The 12042-nt window shown below is 54.2% G+C and overlaps 2 protein-coding genes across 3 annotated transcripts in view; one reads left to right on the top strand and one right to left on the bottom strand.

The window, feature by feature from the left end:
- Positions 1-12042, bottom strand: part of LOC102457818 (uncharacterized) — a 63089-nt gene that overhangs the window by 49054 nt on the left and 1993 nt on the right. The gene's annotated exons all lie outside the window — the stretch shown is intronic.
- The window catches only part of CDK18 (cyclin dependent kinase 18), a 115897-nt gene continuing 111920 nt past the window's right edge, over positions 8066-12042 (top strand). The window contains exon 1 of the mRNA XM_075910460.1: positions 8066-8134. The gene's annotated coding sequence lies outside the window, so the exon portion shown is untranslated. The remainder of the gene's footprint in view (positions 8135-12042) is intronic.

The raw sequence follows: 12042 nt of genomic DNA, 5'->3' as shown, positions 1-12042 counted from the left end.
CACCTCCATTAAGTTCTGGCTGGAATGTCCAAAAATGCGAGATAACCAGTAGCTGCTGTTGTCCTGCAAAAAGGAGTTGCTAGGTTCAGCGCTCCTTTCTAAAACTCTGGGCGCACATTCATAGAATAAATTGTGAGCTGCCCATTATTTGCTCAGCTGTAGCGACAGACACACTCCGGCATTAACCCAGCCTGGAATTATTCTTCTACGACGCAAATTTCAGCTCACCACAATCCTTGGCTGTGCACAGGAAATTCTCTTTGTCTCCTCTGTGTCTCTGCATGCTCAATCCTCACGTAGAGGGACAGGGAGTTAATAAACCTGAGCCATAAAGGTCAAGATTCAATCATCCGGTGCGGCTGGATGTGAAGCAAAGACACGCAGGCTGCTTTCAACTGCTTGGAAGGCTTGGGCTTGGCTAAAAAATGATGGAGAAGAGGGTGGGGATGCCTTTCTGAGTTACAGGAGTTTGCAGGGGTGTGTGGTGCAAAGGGGTTCACCCCTTCCTAGACTTTTGCCCTGGTGGCCGGGTTACAAAGGGAGCCACTGGATAATGCTTTATCTCACAGGGATATTAGGAGGCTTAATTAGTTGTAGTTTGTAAAGTGCTTTGAACATTTAGGGCCTGTTGAAATCAATGGGAATTTTTTCCCCCTGACTTCCGTGGGCTTCCAATCAGATCCTGAGTGTGCTAGACAAGCCAATTGTTACAGCAATGTAAAACCCAAGTAACTCCGCAGAAACCAGTGCAGTGACAGAGTTACACCGGTGTAACGGGAGGCTGCGATCCTAGGTGCTAGTACAACAAGCCTCTCCTTTTTGTTTAATAATCAGGCAGCCTGGAAGAATGCTGCAGGAAGCAGTTGGTGACGCTGCTGGACAATAGTTCGGCAAATTCTCCGGTTCGGCTTCGGTCAAGTCCCGAGGGTGCCGGACTAGAGAGGTTCAACCTGTACTTGCTTGCTTCTCTCCATGCTCCTGCTATTCTCCATTTGAATAATCACACACCACAATTCCCTCTGACAAGGAACCTGCACGCTCAGAACCATTAGACTTGATATAAAGTGACAACTGATAGCAAACTGTATTGGCAGCCTCTCATTGAATGTAATTACTCAACAGCAACCTTCCTGAATCAATTCATCCCTGCGTAGCTCCACTTTAATTCTGCACTCCCTGGGGACCCTGAGAAGTGACTGTGGTTTTATTGTTCTTCCTTGACTTTGCTCTTTCTGGTCTTTTGTTTACAGCTGTTGAGCTCAGCAGAGTGACCAAGCTGATTCCAGGTGTGATGAATCCAAGAAAAAAGAGAGTGCCCAAGGGAGCCAGTCTGATTTCCCCTAGCAAATAGGAGGCCTTGGGGGCTGTTTGGATACAGGGTTAGTTAAAACCAGCAGTGTGAGCAATGTTCTAGCTATCATATTGGTTATTTATGACAGGGGAGTCTAGAGACCAGGGTTCTGGTGCGCTAGGAGATGCACATGCACACAGGAGGAGACAGTCCCCTCCCCAAGAGTTCACTACTGACAAAGAAAAGATGATGATCCCAGAGTTACAGATGGGGGGCTGGCACACAAGGAGAAGTAACTCACATGAAGGTCCCAGAGGGTCCCTTGGGCCAAGCAGGGAATGGAACATGGTTCTCCCCTTAAGTCCCACTTAGTGCCTCCCCATAAGACCCACTCCCCTGTTTTCGTTGACGTATTTCATCCCCACGGCCCCCTGTGCCCAATACAACCGGCTTCAGCTCATCTGAAAGCTCCCCAAACCACCCATCTGAAATACCCACTTTCTGCAACATATCTTCACACCTAGGGTATGTCTACACTACATGGCTCCGTCGACGGAGCCATGTAGTGTAGACATATCCCTAGTGACCCCACCCAAGCCCAGGGGCCAGGAGCGAAGGGCCATCCATATCCAAAGACATGCCTGCCCTCCGGAGATACACACTCCATGGCAGACAAAGGTGGCGGAGGAGAAACAGAAGTAAGTGACTTGAGCAAGGTTATTTGGCAGATTAGTAGAAGAAATGAACAGAGCCCAGAACTCCTGACACCCTATCCAGTGCTCTACCCCAGGGACCAGGCTACCTCCACTGAACTGAGCCAGCTGGTATACAAATGGCCCATTGCTTCTCCTTCTCCAAGCTTTGTCTTACTGTCTGTCTCTGTCCTCTGCTCCATAGCTGGTACAGATCATGAGCTGGGGATTGCGCTCTTTCGATCACTATGTGCAGCTTTTGTTTTGGAATGTAAGCATCCCCCTGGATTTCTTAGGCTCTTTCTTGTCTGTTTCCGGAGGGATCAGCTGGAGAACCTCTGAGCTGACATGCCTCACCTCTTCCTTCTCCAACCCCAAAACGGGACAGGTGCCCAACCGCTGTAAAACAGCCTCATGCCACGGAAGCCAACAGGATGACTCCAGATTTGGTGGAGTATGTTTAAGAGGCACAGAGTGTGAGCTGCCCCCGCCTCCCCCACTCCAACCCATACATCTGGCTTCCAATTGCAGGCAAAAGTCTCACCCCAGACAAAACCCATCCATCTTACTCCCAGCCAGGCTGCTAAAAATAAGCCAATGAAGTAGCAATCACCTCTGAGCAGCAGCACCACCACCGTTAAAGCACCAGGCGTCTGCATCCTGGCTCCTTGGTGCGTGCAGGCCAGGAGCCTGATAAGCGCCCACCTGTCAGGGGCCGCTCAGCGGTTCTGTCATCCTTCTTAATGGAAGCTGCGCTGAGGCTTATCAGCTGCTAGCTCTTCCTAGATAATGCCTGGTGTTCCTGGGCAGCCTGGCCATCCATCCAGACTGCGGCAGTGTCCAATGAGCTAAAGCAACCCACCTGCCTGCAGCTCCCGGCACAGGGACAAGGGCAACGCTAGCTTGCAAACCACCCCCTGCCAGGAACTGGGGGCGCTGCTGCCCACTAAAGCCAGCAGGGAGGAGGCAAACTTTCCTGGGATTGCTTATTCCCTGGGTTATTCATTGGTAACGACCAGTTATTACATGATGGTGGCGGTGACATGATTTTGAATGATCCATACTAGTCACTGGCCATCTTCCCTCTATCCTTTTCCACCCGTGTGCGGAATAAATTTTACATGCACTGAGGCATGTGCCCTCGTCCCGTTTCCGGCTGGCACTGACTCTGCTGCGAGCAGCGGTGGCTGGTGAGTGTGAGCAGCTGCCAGAGGGTATCCAATTGTTTGTTGCCTTTGCTGCTAATGCATCACCCCTTTACATGAGTCCCTTCTTGCTGCCTAGGGATGAAAACAATTCACTTTTTTACAGGTACTGTCCTATCGCACCCGCCTCAGCAGAGCTCAGGGCAAGAGGAGGGGGAGGGTGCAATACGACTGTCCCTGTAAGAAATTTTAGTGTGGAGTGGAGTGGGAGGGGCAGAGGGCTGGGGGTGGGAGGTGGGGGCTCAGGGAAAGAGTTTAGATGAGGGGGCTCAGGGCAGGGGGTGGGAATATGGAAGGTGCAGGAGTCAGGTTTGAGAGTGGAGAGCAGGGCTCGGGGTGAGTGTGGGATAGGGAGAAAAGGGGAGGGGCAAGGGTGCTATTGGGGGGTAGGGGGGAGGCTGCAAACAGGCATACCAGGATGCAGCTGCTCCCCTTTCCCTAACTCTCAGGGAGCGAAGGGAACACGCACAGCTTGTGTGAATTATTCCTCTGCCCCTCCCCTTGGCAGCTGGGAGTGAGAGGAATGCAGCAAACTGTGCACATTCCCCTCACTCCCTGAGAGTGGAACAAGAGTAGCAGTATCCCGGTACAAGCAGCTGTAACCCTTCTGCCCTCCCTAAAGGGTGCCCTGGAGAGAGGGCTCGGGGCTGAGATAGCCCTGGACAGGTGGGAGGAGTGCCCCAGCCAGCTCCTTTCACCTGCCTGGCTGCCTGCTGCTTAGCAGGAGAGCCTCAGTGGGCTGGCTTTTCCTCCTCAGAGTGGCACACCAGGGGACACGGGCTTACTTTCATCTCTGGCTATGCCCCTTCCTGTCCCCCCAGCCCCACGGCTCTTCCATATCTTTCCCCAGCAATCCTGTGTTACCTTAGGAAGACACAACTCCAGGTTCCAGGAGAGATGGCTCTGTCCTGGGGGCCCAATCAGACAAGGAGGATGGAGAGTGCTGGCCGGAGGGAGTCAGGTTGGCCGGTCACCCCCATGTGAGAGAGGTGTACGGGCGTGTGTGTGTGTTTCTCTCCCCCATGAACCCTAAAGCCTTAAAGATAAGAAGGCAAATAGAAAGAATCCAGCTACGCAGAATCTATGTTTCACGGGCTCAGTCGACTTGCTGTTCGCTTGAATGCTTATGCTGTGCAATTCTGATTGCTGCTGAAGTCACCTGAACACGAGTAATTTTACCAGGGGTCCCATATTCAACACAGGGAAATATGGTCACCCTAGCTGGGGGGGGAGGGGGAGGCAGTCAGAAGAGGGGCAACGAAGACTCTTATGCCTAGGTACCCATTTACTGAATGTGTCTGTGTACATGTGGGTCTCAGCACCTGAGCATAGAGATGGGTCGCTAACAACCTCCCAGGGATAATTATTATTCTAGCCCATTATATAGCAGGACAAACCAAGACCTAGAATAAGAACGGCCACACTGGGTCAGACCAAAGGTCCATCTAGCCCAATATCCTGTCTCTGACAGTGGCCAATGCCAGGTGCCCTAGAAGGAGTGAACAGACCAGGGAATCATCAAGTGATACATCCCTTGTGGCACATTCCCAACCCCTGCCAAACAGAGGCTAGTGACACCATCCCTGCCCATCATGGGCAATAGCCCTTGATGGGGCTATCCTCCATGAATATATTGAGTTCAGTGGTCCCCAACGTGGCGCCCACCGGGCCATTTCTGTGCACCCATTGAGTGATTGGGGACGGCCCCGCCCCTGGGCACGTGGGCAGTGCCGACCCCGGGGCGTGCAGCATATGGGCAGCCCCGTCCCCGGGTGCACAGCGCAAGGGTTGGGCCGGCTCCGGGCGCGCAGCACAGGAGCAGTGCTGGCCCCGGGCACATGGCGTATGGGCAGCCTCACCCCTGGGCGTGCAGCACAGGAAGAGCGCTGGCCCCGGCAGCACGGCGCATGGGTGGCGCCAGCACCAGGCACGCAGCGTAAGGGTGGCCCCACCCCCATGTGCGGCCCCGCCCTCATGCACAGCCCCGCCCCCGGGTGCCCGGCGCGTGAGTGGCCCCGCCCCCCAGGCACCCGGCAGCCCCAAAAGGTTGGGAACCACTGTAGTTCTTTAGTAGTTAAGTGACTTGTCCAAGGGCACAGGACAAGTCAGTGTCAGAGCTGAGAACAGAGCCCAGGACTAGATAAAATCCTTCACACAGTCTGGGCTAGAAACCAAATGTCCTGACTGACCATCTTCTGTGCAAACCACTAGAGGCTAGTGACTCGGGTCACTCTCCCTCTCTGTGCAGATGTGTGCTGGGAGGTGTAACAAGGGAAGGCCCATACTGTTCTGATGTTTGCATCCGTTTCCGTTACAAACACCCATTCGTCATGAAGATCTCCAGGCATTTTTTTTAAAAGAGTGGAGATTAATTTAGGGGAGTTCTCAAATCCAATTTCCTCTGTCAACGGCTCTATTAGGCCATGCGCAGTGGAGACACCAGCTCTCGTCCGCTTGCTGCAACTGATGGAATTTGATTCTGCGCTGCCAAATTTGCAGGGCTGCACACATTCTCACTCTTGATTAATGTGGGTAATTTCTGCGCGAAAGAGGGTTGAAATGAGCAGCTAAGGGGAAGTGAGCGCAGAGTGTTCCCCTCCCTCCCTAGTCCTCCTTCTCTGCTGTTTGCATTTTACCATCCGTGGCATAGACTAATATATAAATAAAAATGCTGGACGAGTTTCAAGAGTAGCAGAAGGTGCAGGAGGCAGGGGGCATCTCTGAGGATGCTCAGATGCTGTTATGCTCATATTTGGTTTATAAAAGGGAAGAGATAGGATGTATTTATCCATCAATCTCTGCCTACCTTCTCCCCCTGAAATTAGTCACTGGACCTGAGGTCTCCTGAGGTCTCTTCCAACCCTATATATGATCAAGCCCATATCATATTTAATCAGTAACTATCGAGGAGTTCCCTGCACTCCATGATCTCTTTGACCTTCCCAGCAATGGCAGGGATAGATCTCAGATCCTTCTAAAGCACATGCCCCTGGCCTCTAAGATAAAGGAGAATCTTCTGCAGGTATATTGGGGCTGTGACACACAGGTGAGCAGCCTGTCCAGTGGCAGGAAGAGGAGCACAAACACTCCAGCTGGGACATTGGTCTTTGTGTGTGTAGCTCTTTCCAGCAATTTACAAACAGGGAACTGAAGCATACAGCACCTGGGAAGCAGTGAACTGTTGTTGGCCCTTGTTATGGATGGAGATGCTCAAGCACAGAGGTGAAATGACATGTCCTACATCTCGCCACAGGTCAATGGCAGAACCAGGAGCAGAATCAGAGTCCTGATTCCAGGCCTCTACCAACAATCTATCACTCTTATTAACCCCATTTCACAGATGGGGGAAACTGAGGCCTGGAGAGGCAAAGGAGTTGCAAAATTGCCCAGTAGGTTAATGCCAGAGATAGGGCTAGATTCTCGACCCCATGTACTATCCTGCTACTGCCCATCTTCAAAGGGCACAAGAAGCACGGCTTTTCAGGTTGTGCCTAGACCGCTGCCTGGTGACACCAAAGGAGATTATGGGGCAAAGTGAGATTGGACTTCTGCAATCCAATTGGTGTAGCAGCTGGGGCCAGCTGATGGGGACATTTCAATAGGCCCCCAAATTTGCCCCTCAACCTCCAAAAGACACACTGGATAGACTACAGAAGCTACAGTAGAGGGGTGGCTGCTGCACAATAGGCCGTGTGGGGACGGGAGGACGGGGGGTGGGGGTGGGAACAGAAGGGCGATAAGCTCCAGGGGTCCCTGGTGCACTGGGATTCAGGCAGCTTAACTCTAAGACATTGGCTCCAAGTAAGGACCTGAGGCAGGGTGAGGGGTGTCTGCAGCTGCATCTCCAGGCCCAGTAACAGGTATGTGGGCAAAGGGGCGGGGAAAAGGCGGCCTCTCAGCCAATGCAGGTGGGGTGCGGATTACGTTCCCAATGCCCTCAAGAAGTCTCCATGGGCGGCCTCAGTTCCCCTCTCTGCAAAATGGGGTTTATAACCCCGTGCGCCTTGCCCCCCTTGCGGCCCCGGGATACACGTTCCCATCTGGGGGTGGGGTTAGTCCCCGTGACTGCCCCACACTCCAGGCGTGCATGTGCACACACACACACTGCTGCACCCCGGGCGCGCGCGCGCAACCTGCCCCCACGGGCGTGCAAATGCGCGCGCGCCCAGCGGCCGGGTGCACGCAACAGCTCTGCCCCGGCACGTGCGCGCAGCCATTCACACATTCTGCTCCGCTTCACCCGCCTCCCTCCGCACGGATGCACGCGCACACCGCGCCCCTTCTCCCGGGGCTGCGCCCTCAGCCGCTTCACAGCAGCACCTGGCTGAGCGGGGCGCGCGTCAGAGCCGGCTGGGCAGCTCAGGGATGGGCGGGGCGCACAGGCAGAGAGGCTGGAGGTTGGGGTGCTGCAGCTGCACCCCCTGGCTTGTGGTGGCTTCCATCCAACCCTGGTTTGGGGCACTGGCTCTCAGCCCCTCCCCCCACTTACAAATTGTTCCAGCCCCCCTGGTGACGGGCCCCTGCTGCACTCCCCCCTCTCCCCCCGTGTGACCTAGGATATCCCCCGGGGCTCAAGTCGTGTACCATCTGTGCCTAGCTGTGGGGAAGCAAGAGGAGAGCGTGTAAAAGGGGGCTGAGTGGGGGTGTGCCATGTGCACAAGCGTGGGCCGTGTGCACAAGTGTGCACTAGGCAAGAGGAGCTCTTGTTGGTGGACGGTGAGTGGGAGAGTGTGATAGGGCAGCAGTGCCGAGGTGTGCCCAGGGGGAGGTTGAAAGGACAGAAAAAGGGGGCTGGGGTGTTAGTGGGAGGGAGGGGATGTGCAAAGGTGGGTAGCACAGGGAGGTTCTGACACAGTTCTCCCCTGTCCTGTGCACAGGGGTGGGAGTCAGGACAGAGACCTGCGTTCCGTTCCTGCCTTCACCACCAAGCAATCGTGTGACCTCAGGTAAGTTCCCTTTCCCTGCCTCAGTTTCCCTCCCACCCTCTGCAGTTCCTGTTTAGGCTCCCTGAGGTGTGGCACATGCCTAGCTACATGTCAGCATGGCACCTAGCATAATGGGGCCCTTGTCTCAGGCCAGGCTTCTGGGTTTTACTATCATATAAATAATAATAAAATGTGGGTGGTGCTGCCTACATCCCATGGTTGAACCCCAAGACATCCATGCTGAACCCAATTGTTTGTGTAAGCCTGTAGCACCTAAATTTTCCTACCAGTTGTAGCAACAACAGGAGCCTGGTGTAGACAGGCTGCCGGCATTTTTACCAGCCTGCTTAGAGAAGATCTAGGTGAGAATGTTGTGAAAATGTCAGGGGCCCGTTTACACTGGCCCTAGTGCAGCCAGGGCTAGAGTGTCTCAGACGAGGGGTTGCTCAGGGTCTCCTGGCAGTGGGTTCTAAGTGCATTGCCATAATGCTGTGTCATTGGAAATAGACTGGGATCGAAGGAAGTTCCTAGAACCACTGGCACTGCTACCCGCTGCCCAGAATCGGAACAGGTGGCTTTTGTGCTAGACCCGCTAAATCTCAAGGCACCCAGGTCTCAAGTTGGCAATTGACTGACCTGAGAACAAGGATGACTATGTTGGGTTTAGACAGGAAAACGAGATGGGGGACTGTGGAGTCAGGGAAGAGCCCAAGGGTCTAAACTGGCTCTGAACCAGCTGCTAAGCCTGCGTTGTGAGCTAGGTCAGATCCAGATCTGAGGTGTGGAGCTGGCCCCCTGCCTTCTAATGGGCCAAGCCAAAACCTGCTTCCAAACAGCCCCAAACTTTGCAACAGACCTTTGTAGCTTGGACTCCGCTCTAGTGAAAACAAAACAGGACCTGTTCCTCCTCTTGCTGCCAGGGCAGGTGTCTGGGGATGTCATGGTGGAAGCGTGAGGAGTATGTGACTGGCTAGAGGGGAAAGGTTGGTGCATGGGGCTGAAGGTGTCAGTCAGCGCTTGCCCACTGAGTGAATGGTGCTAGAGAGGGGTTCTCCCTTGAACCCCAGTGAAGGTTGTAGTTGGAGGGGTTCGTGGGAATGGCAGGATTGGCCATCCAGCAGGGAATCCCAGCACGGTCACATTCTGTGCACTGGGCTGCCCAGCTAGGCAGGTTCCAATGGAGCGGGAACCCCGGCAGACGAAAAACCTTGCAGGGTATCGATTGGGGACAGAAGAGGCAGCAGGGTACCAACGAGCGCTCTCCTGCAGCTTTTGGCTGGGTGACACCTCCAAGGCTCTCTGGCAGAGATGGCCAAGGGAGTGGTAAGCAGTGCAGCACTTCCCCTCCCCTGCCAAAGCGAGGGCACTGCACCGTTCTCGCGCCCGGGAGTGGTGAGTGGTGGTGGCTTTCCATCTCCTTTTCAATGTGTTCTTAAAAGGGGAGGGAGAGTCACATCCTAATCTGGCAAAACGTCATGGAGTGATTCAGAGAGAAGGCGAGTGGCAGAGTGAAGCAGCCCACACAGGAGAGTTGTTTCTAGTTTCCAAATGTCAGCATGTCCTTTAATTAAATGCTGATTAACGGGGGATGCGCTCCCTCATGCTAGAACAGGGCAGCTGCCATTGACATGCCGATGCGCAGAGAGCCGGGGTATTCGGCTCTTGCTTCCTCGCAACCTGAGAGGGATAAACTGTCTGGTTTAAAGGGGGTGGTGGATGAGATGGGGAGCCAGGAGGAAAGTGTGTCCCCTCATGGCTAGGACACTGGGCTGGGACTCAGGAGACCTGCTCCTGCCACTGAGCTACTGCATAACCTTGCCCAAGTCACTTCCCTTCACTGTGCTCTTGCTTCCTCTCCCACCCTTTGTTGTGGCTAGTTAGCGGGTTTGCTGGGATGCTCACTTGCTGTGGTATTGTCTAGTAAACCAGTGTCAGCCCTTGTGCGGGTGCTCTTCTTTCAGCTTCAGAGCAGCTCACTTTGCCTCAGCTTAAACCTGTTCCCTGTCAGCTTCAGCTAAATTGCAAGAAACCTGTGGCTGACCAAAATGCTTGTCTGCACAGCTTTTGGCACGGGTTTAATATTACCACTAAAGCTGTGCTGCTCCCTCCTGCAGCTGCCCTCAATGTAGGTGCAGCCAGGGGCGGATGAGAGTTTTGCAGGGCCCAGGGCGCAGGACCTATTGAAGCACGGGGCCTGGGGCAGCACAATTTTGCGCATGCGCCTCGGCCACAGCCGACAGGTAGTAGTGCGTGCATGGGGCCCATTGAAGTGCAGGCCCCGGGGCAGCTGCCCCACTCGCCCTGCCCTATATCCGCCGCTGGGTGCAGCACTTAGCACAGTGTGGCCGTGGTTGCTGCGGAGCCGCTAGGTGTAAGTGTAATATGCCTAATAATAAAGGCCTAAGCCACATCAAGAGTTCTTCTGTTCCCAGACTCCCTTTTATCACTGCAAGGCCCTGCTGCAGCATCACGAAAGCCAAGGAGATGGTTGCACTTTACTGGAGTTAGCTCATGCTCCTCTCTTGATTCCCCTGTAACGCTGTCTTACAATTCCCAAGTAGATATGCCTGTTTTGTTATATCAGTTTCATAGACAGTAGTCAGCAAGAGAGGAACTCTAGCTCAACCACAAGATAGGGGCTGGATGGAGGGTGATGTCCCTGGCCTTGACTATGGAGGTCAGACTCAAGCAGTGGTTTTCAAACTGTTTTTCTCATGACTCAGTTGATGAAAATTGTTGATGCTCAGGATCCAATATAAATTTGACTTAGAGTGTGGGCTTCAGGGTGGGGCTAAGGATGAGTGCTTTGAGGTGTAGGATGGGATTTTGGGGGGTGTCAGGGCTGGGGCAGGAGGAGCTTATCTTGTGCAGCTCCCTGTCAGGGGTGCAGCAGGGGGGCTAAGGCAGCTTCCTGCCCCTCCTGGCACTGCAGACCATGCTGCCCCCAGAAGCAGCCAGCAGCAGGTTCCCTGCCAGTGGGAGTGTGAAGCTAGTGCTCAGGGCAGGGGCAATGCACGGAGCCCTGTGTACCCCCCCCATCCCACACACAGACACCTAGGAGCCGGGCCTGTTGCTTCTGGGGCACAGCGCAGTCTGCGATGCCAAGACAGGCAGGGAGCTGCCTTAGCACCCCCACCGCTCACCTGATCCCCCTGCAGCAACCCCGTGCCCGATACTCCACCGCCCAGTACTGGATCACGGCTTTAAGTTTTAAAACCACTGGGCTAGATGGTCAGAATGGTCCATTCTGGCTGTGACACCTGAGAGTTGGACACAGATTTGATTTTTTGTTGGCTGCCTACGTGTCATTCAGCCTGTCACATGGAAGCCAGTTAACTCCAGGGCTCCCAGGGGCAGAGACTTCGCAGGAAATGGAAAGGGTGGCCCCCACCGGCCCAACCCCATTTGCTATGCCCTGCCGCAGTAGAGTAACTCTCAGATAGGGGAATATCCGGCTGCAGAAGACTCCCTGGAAATTCACTGCAAGAGGACAGCACCTCAGGCAGCCTTGTGGAGCAAGATTTTCTCTGCAGCCTGGGGGATTTCCACAGGCTGAAATGAACAGAAGTGTCTCAGTCCCTGAGACTGCTTTGAAAACCTCTGCTCCCCCCCTCCCTCACCAGACAGCATATTACATCTCCTTTCGGATAGCCCCCTTTGCCAGACCTCTTCTGTATTATGGCCGGTAAACTGCTCCCATGAGGAAAGGCCGGGGAAAGCTGGCCTGGGACAATGGAGTCCTGTATCGGACACCGTTGACTCAGAGCCTCCTGAGAAATGTTGAGTAGTTCGAGCCCTGTTTTTCAATGCCAGGGGGTGGGAGGAAAGGTTGATTTTCCCTCTTCCTGAACAGCAACTGTTGCCCTTTGCATTCTCCAGTTCTGGCACCTGCACAAAAAGATCAGGCCTTTTCGACCTTCCTCGCCTCA

Source organism: Pelodiscus sinensis, chromosome 27 (assembly GCF_049634645.1).
Source record: "Pelodiscus sinensis isolate JC-2024 chromosome 27, ASM4963464v1, whole genome shotgun sequence".
In the NCBI taxonomy this organism is placed as follows: Eukaryota; Metazoa; Chordata; order Testudines; family Trionychidae; genus Pelodiscus; species Pelodiscus sinensis.
The sequence above is the reverse complement of the archived record's forward strand: the minus strand, read 5'-3'. Positions and strand labels throughout refer to the sequence as shown.